This window comes from Oncorhynchus keta, unplaced genomic scaffold (genome assembly GCF_023373465.1).
Source record: "Oncorhynchus keta strain PuntledgeMale-10-30-2019 unplaced genomic scaffold, Oket_V2 Un_contig_7607_pilon_pilon, whole genome shotgun sequence".
Taxonomy (NCBI): domain Eukaryota; kingdom Metazoa; phylum Chordata; class Actinopteri; order Salmoniformes; family Salmonidae; genus Oncorhynchus; species Oncorhynchus keta.
Window position 1 is genome coordinate 26,630 of NW_026289561.1, and position 8,025 is coordinate 34,654.

Genomic DNA, 8,025 nt, shown 5'->3' on the forward strand with positions numbered 1-8,025 from the left:
CCAACGTTGTTTTAGAGAATTTGGCAGTGCGTCCAACCGGCCTCACAACCGCAGACCACGTGTAACCACGCCAGCCCAGGACCTCCACATCCGGTTTTCTCACTTGTGGGATCGTCTGAGACCAGCCACCCGGACAGCTGATGAAACTGTGGGTTGGCACAACCAACACATTTCTGCACAAACTGTAGGAAACCATCTCAGGAAGCTCATCTGTGTGCTCATCGTCCTCACCAGGATCTTGACCTGACAGCAGTTTGGCGTTGTAACCGACTTCAGAAGGAAAATGTTCACCTTCGATGGCCACTGACACACTGGAGAAGTGCGCTCTTCACAGATGAATCCCGATTTCATCCCGGTGTACCGGGCAGATGGCAGACAGTGTGTATGGCATTGTGTGGGTGAGCGGTTTGCTGATACCAATGCTGTGAACAGGGTGCCCCATGGTGGCGGTGGGGTTATGCCATATCGAGTAACTTCACACAGCCATTAAAGAGGAGTGGGACACACTTTCCACAGGCCACAATCAACAGCCTAATCAACTCTATGCGAAGGAGATGAGTTGGGCTGCATAAGGCCAACGGTTGTCACACCAGATACTGACTGGTTTTCTGATTCACACCACTACCTTTTTTTAAGGTATCTGTGACCAACAGATGCATATCTGTATTCCCAGTCATATGAAATATATAGATTAGAGCCTAATTTGTTTATTTCAATTGACTGATTTCCTTATATGAGCTGGAAATCAGTAAAATATTTTTAATTGTTTGCATGTTGCAGTTATATTTTTGTTCAGTATATTTAGAGGGTCAGTTCCAATACCATATTTATAATGTGCAGAATACTGGAGTGATAGAGGTTGATATGTATCGGTGTAAGGTGACTAGGCATCGGATGTATGATAAACGGAGTAGCAGCAGCGTAAATTAAGATTACGTGTGTGTGTGTGTGTGTGTGTGTGTGTGTGTGTGTGTGTGTGTGTGTGTGTGTGTGTGTGTGTGTGTGTGTGTGTGTGTGTGTGTGTGTGTGTGTGTGTGTGTGTGTGTGTGTGTGTGTGTGTGTGTGTGTGTGTAGAGTCAGTATAAATGTGTGTGCATGTACTGTGTGTGTGCTGGAGTGTCAGTATGCGTGTGCGTGTGTGTAGAGTCCTGTGAGTATGCATAAAGACAGCAAAAATAAAAAATAAGGGTAAATTCAGATAGTCCATTGATGTTGTTGTCCCAGCACCACACTGCCAGGTCACTGGTCTCCTCCCTGCAGGGTGTCTCATCGTCGCTAGTGATCAGGCCTACCATTGTTGTGTCATCAGCAAACGTGATGATGGTATTGGAGTTGTGTTTTGCCATGCGGTCATGGGTGAACAGTCAGTACAGGAGGGGACTAAGCACACATCCCTGTGGGGCCCCCGTGTTGAGGGTCAGCGTGGGGTCGACCCGTCAGGAAGTCCAGTATTGAGTTGCAGAGGGAGGTGTTCAGTCCCAATATCCTTAAGCTTGGTGACGAGCTTGGAGGGGACAATGGTGTTGGGGACGTATGCACAATGGAGTGGGTCTGGGATGTCTGGGATGATGGAGTTGATGCGTGCCATAACCAGCCTTTCAAAGCACTTTATGATTACAGATGTGAGTGCTGTAGGGCAGTGTTCATTGTGGCATAAAGCCTTAAAGTTCATGGGAACAGGAATGATGGTAGTCATCTTAAAATGTGGGGATTTATTGACTGGGACAAGTAGAGATTAAAAATCCATGTGAATATGCCTGCCATCTGATCTGCCCTATGCGACGGGCATAGGTGCTTGTGTAATATGATTCCACCTTATTCCTATATTGGACTTTTGCTCGTAGCAGGACTTCATGTACTAGTTCCTGGCCTCAGCTATGGCCTCAGAGTTGTCAGTGATAGCGCTGTGTGTGGTATCCCTGTCCTTTAGTTTAGCACCAACCTCTGTGTTAATCCAGGGTTTTTGATTGGGAAAGCAGCAAACCTTCACTGTGGGTAGAATGTCGCTGATGCATTTCCTTGTGAAGCCGGTGATAGAGGTGGTTTGCTCGTTGATGTTATTGGCGGAGTCTCGAAACATATTCCAATCAGCGCTAGCAAAACAGTTCTGTAGCATAATCTCTGATACTGATGACCATTTCTCAATGGAGTGAGTCACAGGTACTTCCTGTTTAGGCTTATTCTTGTGAACCGGAAGCAGGAGTACAGAGTCATGATCTGATTTGCCAAACGGGGGAGGGCCTTGTATGCTTGCTTGACTCCTTGCTGTCCCCAGTCCACCTGGCCATGCTGCTGCTCCAGTTTCAACTGTTCTGCCTTGTTATTATTCGACCATGCTGGTCATTTATGAACATTTGAACATCTTGGCCATGTTCTGTTATAATCTCCACCCGGCACAGCCAGAAGAGGACTGGCCACCCCACATAGCCTGGTTCCTCTCTAGGTTTTTTCCTAGGTTTTGGCCTTTCTAGGGAGTTTTTCCTAGCCACCGTGCTTCTACACCTGCATTGCTTGCTGTTTGGGGTTTTAGGTTGGGTTTCTGTACAGCACTTTGAGATATCAGCTGATGTACGAAGGGCTATATAAATACATTTGATTTGATTTGATTTGAAGCTGGAATTGGGGTAAGTAACTGCAGATCTCATGTTCAAAAGTTATCATCGGTTATAGGAAACAGTAGTGGATACATTTAGTGAAAATGCCAAAAATAATCACAAGGGGTAGGAGCCATCCAGTACGGCGTCATCTTGTCTGATGAACTCGAGGGCAACACTGGGAATAACACTCTTATTAGGAGACTGTTGACTGGACAAAGGGATGACAAAGGCATGAATACAGTGTTGACATATCCTGAGAGTGTATTTTAGCCTTGAGGAACACTTTTTAAAATGTTTTTCTTGAAAACCACAAAAATCTACTGTATATTCACATACACTGAGTGTACAAAACATTAGGCATATTGAGTTACACCCTCTTTGGCCTTCAGAAGAGCCTCAATTCGCCGGGGCATGGACTCTACAAGGTGTTGACTGCGTTCCACAGGGATGCTGGCCCATGTTGACCCCAAATGCTTCCCCAGTTGTGTTAAGTTGGCTGGATGTCCTTTGGGTGGTGGACTATTCTTGATACACACAGGATACTGTTGAGTGTGAAAAAAGTTCTTGACACACTCAAACCGGGGCGCCTGGCACCTACTACCACTTAAATATTTGCCTTGCCCATTCACCATCTGAATGGCACACATACACAATCCATGTCTCAATTGTCTCCTCGCCTTCATCTACACTGATTGAAGTGGATTTAACAGGTGATATCCATAAGGGATCATAGCTTTCACCTGGATTCACCTGGTCAGTCTATGTTATGGAAAGAGCAGGTGTTCCCAATGTGTTGTGCTCTCAGTGAATATCACACACAATTGGTTTTAACATGTTTCAATGGAATGTATTCTGCCTATCATTCACAAAAGATGTTGTTTGATCATGCCTTTAAGATGGGTTACAGCTTGAACTGACCTGGGTCTTATTCTCACTGCAGATCATAAAACAATGTGGACATTGTAGAGACCTCAAAGCTAAGTCTGCCCCCATTTCAACTTTTCAAAGATTATAGAGAGGTAGAGAGAGAGGTAGAGAGAGAGGTAGAGAGAGAGAGAGAGAGGTAGAGAGAGAGAGAGAGAGAGGTAGAGAGAGAGAGAGGTAGAGAGAGAGAGAGAGGTAGAGAGAGAGGTAGAGAGAGAGAGGTAGGTAGAGAGAGAGAGGTAGGTAGAGAGAGAGAGGTAGAGAGAGAGAGAGAGAGAGAGAGAGAGAGAGAGAGAGAGAGAGAGAGAGAGAGAGAGGTAGAGAGAGAGAGAGAGAGAGAGGTAGAGAGAGAGAGAGAGAGAGGTAGAGAGAGAGAGAGAGAGAGAGAGAGAGAGAGAGAGAGAGAGAGAGAGAGAGAGAGAGAGAGAGAGAGGAGAGAGAGAGAGAGAGAGAGAGAGAGAGAGAGAGAGAGGTAGAGAGAGAGAGAGAGAGAGAGAGAGAGAGAGAGAGAGAGAGAGAGAGAGAGAGGTAGAGAGAGAGAGAGAGAGAGAGAGAGAGAGAGAGAGGTAGAGAGAGAGAGAGGTAGAGAGAGAGAGAGAGTGAGAGAGAGAGAGGTAGAGAGAGAGAGAGAGGTAGAGAGAGAGAGAGAGGTAGAGAGAGAGAGAGGTAGAGAGAGAGAGAGAGAGAGAGAGAGAGAGAGAGAGAGAGAGGTAGAGAGAGAGAGAGGTAGAGAGAGAGAGAGAGGTAGAGAGAGAGAGAGAGAGAGGTAGAGAGAGAGAGACAGAGAGAGAGAGAGAGACAGACACAGAGAGAGAGAGAGAGAGAGAGAGAGAGAGAGAGAGAGAGAGAGAGAGAGAGAGAGAGAGAGAGGACTTTCTAAACGCATTCCTAATTTCTACAAAGGATTGGAAAGGGGCCTATGTCAGGTCATCATAATGGCAGCATTACTGGTTACAGCAAAGATGTGTCAGAACACAAGGGTTACAAGGACCATATGGAAGTATGTTTGCTAACATAGTCCAGTTATCTCATGAGGTAGAAAGAATAGTACAGTTAATGTATGTTTGCAGTACTAATGTATGTTTGCAGTACTATACTCTTGTATTTATCCTTTTAAACTAAATCTTGTCAAACACAAAGCCATTTTTGAGTCAGGAACAAGAATTCCAGATTGCGTGTTGAATAGCTTCTGATTCAAAATGTCACCTTTCACTCTTCTCTTAAAGACACTGGAATGTGAGTGGCTAATAGTGACACTGTTCTGAAACAGGCTTCTAATGTTGCTGATAGGCGTGTAGCATTCTGTTAACTTCTAGGTTAAGGATAATATACTAGATTTAGAGTGAATAAAGAACTTCTTGATTTAAGTTTAGTCACAGGAGTTCAGGTTCAGACCAAAGTCTATTGTAAGATGTACTTAGAAAGGATTTATCTTGATCAATGTTGGCAAATTACCAAATGAGGTGGCAAATTAATGAATGGCTTTGTGACATAAATCAAGGCGGCTGATGGCGTGGTGTGCTATAAATTATCATAAAGAATTATACAATCTGTTATTCTGTATTCTGTAAATGTACCTACAGTGCATTTGGAAAGTATTCATCAATCTACACACAATACCACATAATGAAAAAGCAAAAACACGTTTTTAGACATCTTTGAAAATGTATTTGTAAAATACAAATAAAAATGATCACATTTACATAAGTATTCAGACCTGTCACACCCTGATATGTATCACCTGTCCACCCCAATCCAGGTGTCGCCCATATTCCACATTATCCCCTGTGTATTTATACAATATATATATATATTTGTCGGTTGCCAGTTTGTCTTGTTTGTCAAGTCAACCAACGTTTTTTATATCAGCACCTGCTATTCCCCAGTCTCTCTTTTCTCGTCCTCCTGGTTTTGACACTTGCCTGTCCTGACCCTGAGCCCGCCCCACCTGACCACTCTGTTTCCCCCTGGCCCTGAGCCTGCCTGCCGTCCTGTACCTTTGTCCCACCTCTGGATTACCGACCTCTGCCTAACCTGACCCTGAGCCTGCCTGCCATCCTGTACCTTTGTCCAACCTCTGGATTACCGACCTCTGCCTAACCTGACCCTGAGCCTGCCTGCCATCCTGTACCTTTGTCCCACCTCTGGATTTACCGACCTCTGCCTCGCCTGACCCTGAGCCTGCCTGCCATCCTGTACCTTTGCCCCTGTTGCTGTAATAAACATTGTTACTTTGACACGGTCTGCATCTGGGTCTTACCTTTATCCTGATAAGACCCTGTAATCAGTATGTTGTTGAAGCACCTTTGGCAGCAATTACAGCCTCAAGTCTTCTTGGGTATGATGCTACAAGCTTGACACCCCTGTATTTGGGAGTTTCTCCCATTCTTCTCTGCAGACCCTCTCAATCTCTGTCAGGTTGGACGGGGAGCATCGCTGTACAGCTGTTGTCAGGTGTCTCCAGAGATGTTTGATCGGGTTCAAGTCCAGGCTCTGGCTGCGACACTCAAGGACATTCAGAGACTTGTCCTGAAGCCGCTCCTGCGTTGTCTTAGCTGTGTGCTTAGGGTTTTGTCCTGTTGGAAGGGGAACCTTCGCCCCAGTCTGAGGTCCTGAGTGCTCTGGAGCAGGTTTTCATCAAGAATCTCTCTGTACTTTACTCCATTCATCTTTAACTCGATACCGACTAGTCGCCCAGTCCCTACCGCTGAAAAACATCCCCATAGCATGATGCTGCCACCACCATGCTTCACCGTCTGGATGGTATTGGCCAGGTAATGAGCAGTGCTTGGTTTCCTCCAGAAGTGACGCTTGGCATTCAGGCAAAAGGGTTCCTTCTTGGTTCCATCAGATCAGAGAATCTTGTTTCTCATGGTCTGAAAGTCATTTAGGTGCATTTTGGCAAATTCCAAGATGGCTGTCATGTGCCTTTTACTGAGATGTGGCTTCTGTCTGGCCACTCTACCATAAAGGCCTGATTGGTGGAGTACTGCAGAGATGGGAATCCTGCTGGAAGGTTATCTCATCTCCACATCTCCCTGGAGCTCAGTCAGAGTGACTTGTCAACTGTGGGACCTTATATAGACAGGTGTGTGCCTTTCCAAATCATGTCCAATTAATTGAATGTAACACCGGTGGACTCCAATCAAGTTGTAGAAACATCTCAAGGATTATCAATGGAAACAGGATTCAACTGAGCTCAATTTCGAGTCTCATAGCAAAGGTTCTGAATACCTACCTACCTATTTGTAATAAATGTGCTAACAATTTCTTAAAACCTGTTTTCGCTTTGTCATTATGGAGTATTGTGTGTAGATTGATGAGGAAAATAGTTTATTTAATACATTTTAGAATGAAGCTGTAACATAACAAAATGTGAAAAAGGGGGTGGGGTCTGAACAATTTCCAAATGCATTGCATGAGATGTGTTCTGAGGTCTGTTCAACGCTGGTCCGACCAATCTGATTCCACACTCCAAGACTGCTTCCATCACGTGGACTGGGATATGTTCCGTATTGCGTCAGACGACAACATTGACGAATACGCTGATTCGGTGTGCGAGTTCATTAGAATGTGCGTTGAAGATGTCGTTCCCATAGCAACGATTAAAACATTCCCAAACCAGAAACTGTGGATTGATGGCAGCATTCGCGTGAAACTGAAAGCGCGAACCACTGCTTTTAATCAGGGCAAGGTGACTGGAAACATGACCAAATACAAACAGTGTAACTATTCCCTCCGCAAGGCAATCAAACAAGCAAAGCGTCAGTACAGAGACAAAGTAGAATCTCAATTCAACGGCTCAGACACAAGAGGTATGTGGCAGGGTCTACAGTCAATCACGGATTACAAAAAGAGAACCAGCACCGTCACGGACCAGGATGTGTTGCTCCCAGGCAGACTAAATAACTTTTTTGCCCGCTTTGAGGACAATACAGTGCCACTGACACTGCCCACAACTAAAACATGCGGACTCTCCTTCACTGCAGCTGACGTGAGGAAAACATTTAAACGTGTCAACCCTCGCAAGGCTGCAGGCCCAGGCGGCATCCCCAGCCGCGCCCTCAGAGCATGCGCAGACCAGCTGGCTGGTGTGTTTACGGACATATTCAATCAATCCCTATCCCAGTCTGTTGTTCCCACATGCTTCAAGAGGGCCACCATTGTTCCTGTTCCCAAGAAAGCTAAGGTAACTGAGCTAAACGACTACCGCCCCGTAGCACTCACTTCCGTCATCATGAAGTCACCTCCACCCTACCTGACACCCTAGACCCACTCCAATTTGCTTACCGCCCAAATAGGTCCACAGACGATGCAATCTCAACCACACTGCACACTGCCCTAACCCATCTGGACAAGAGGAATACCTATGTGAGAATGCTGTTCATCGACTACAGCTCGGCATTTAACACCATAGTGCCCTCCAAGCTCGTCATCAAGCTCGAGACCCTGGGTCTCGACCCCGCCCAGTGCAAATGGGTACTGGACTTCCTGATGGGCCGCC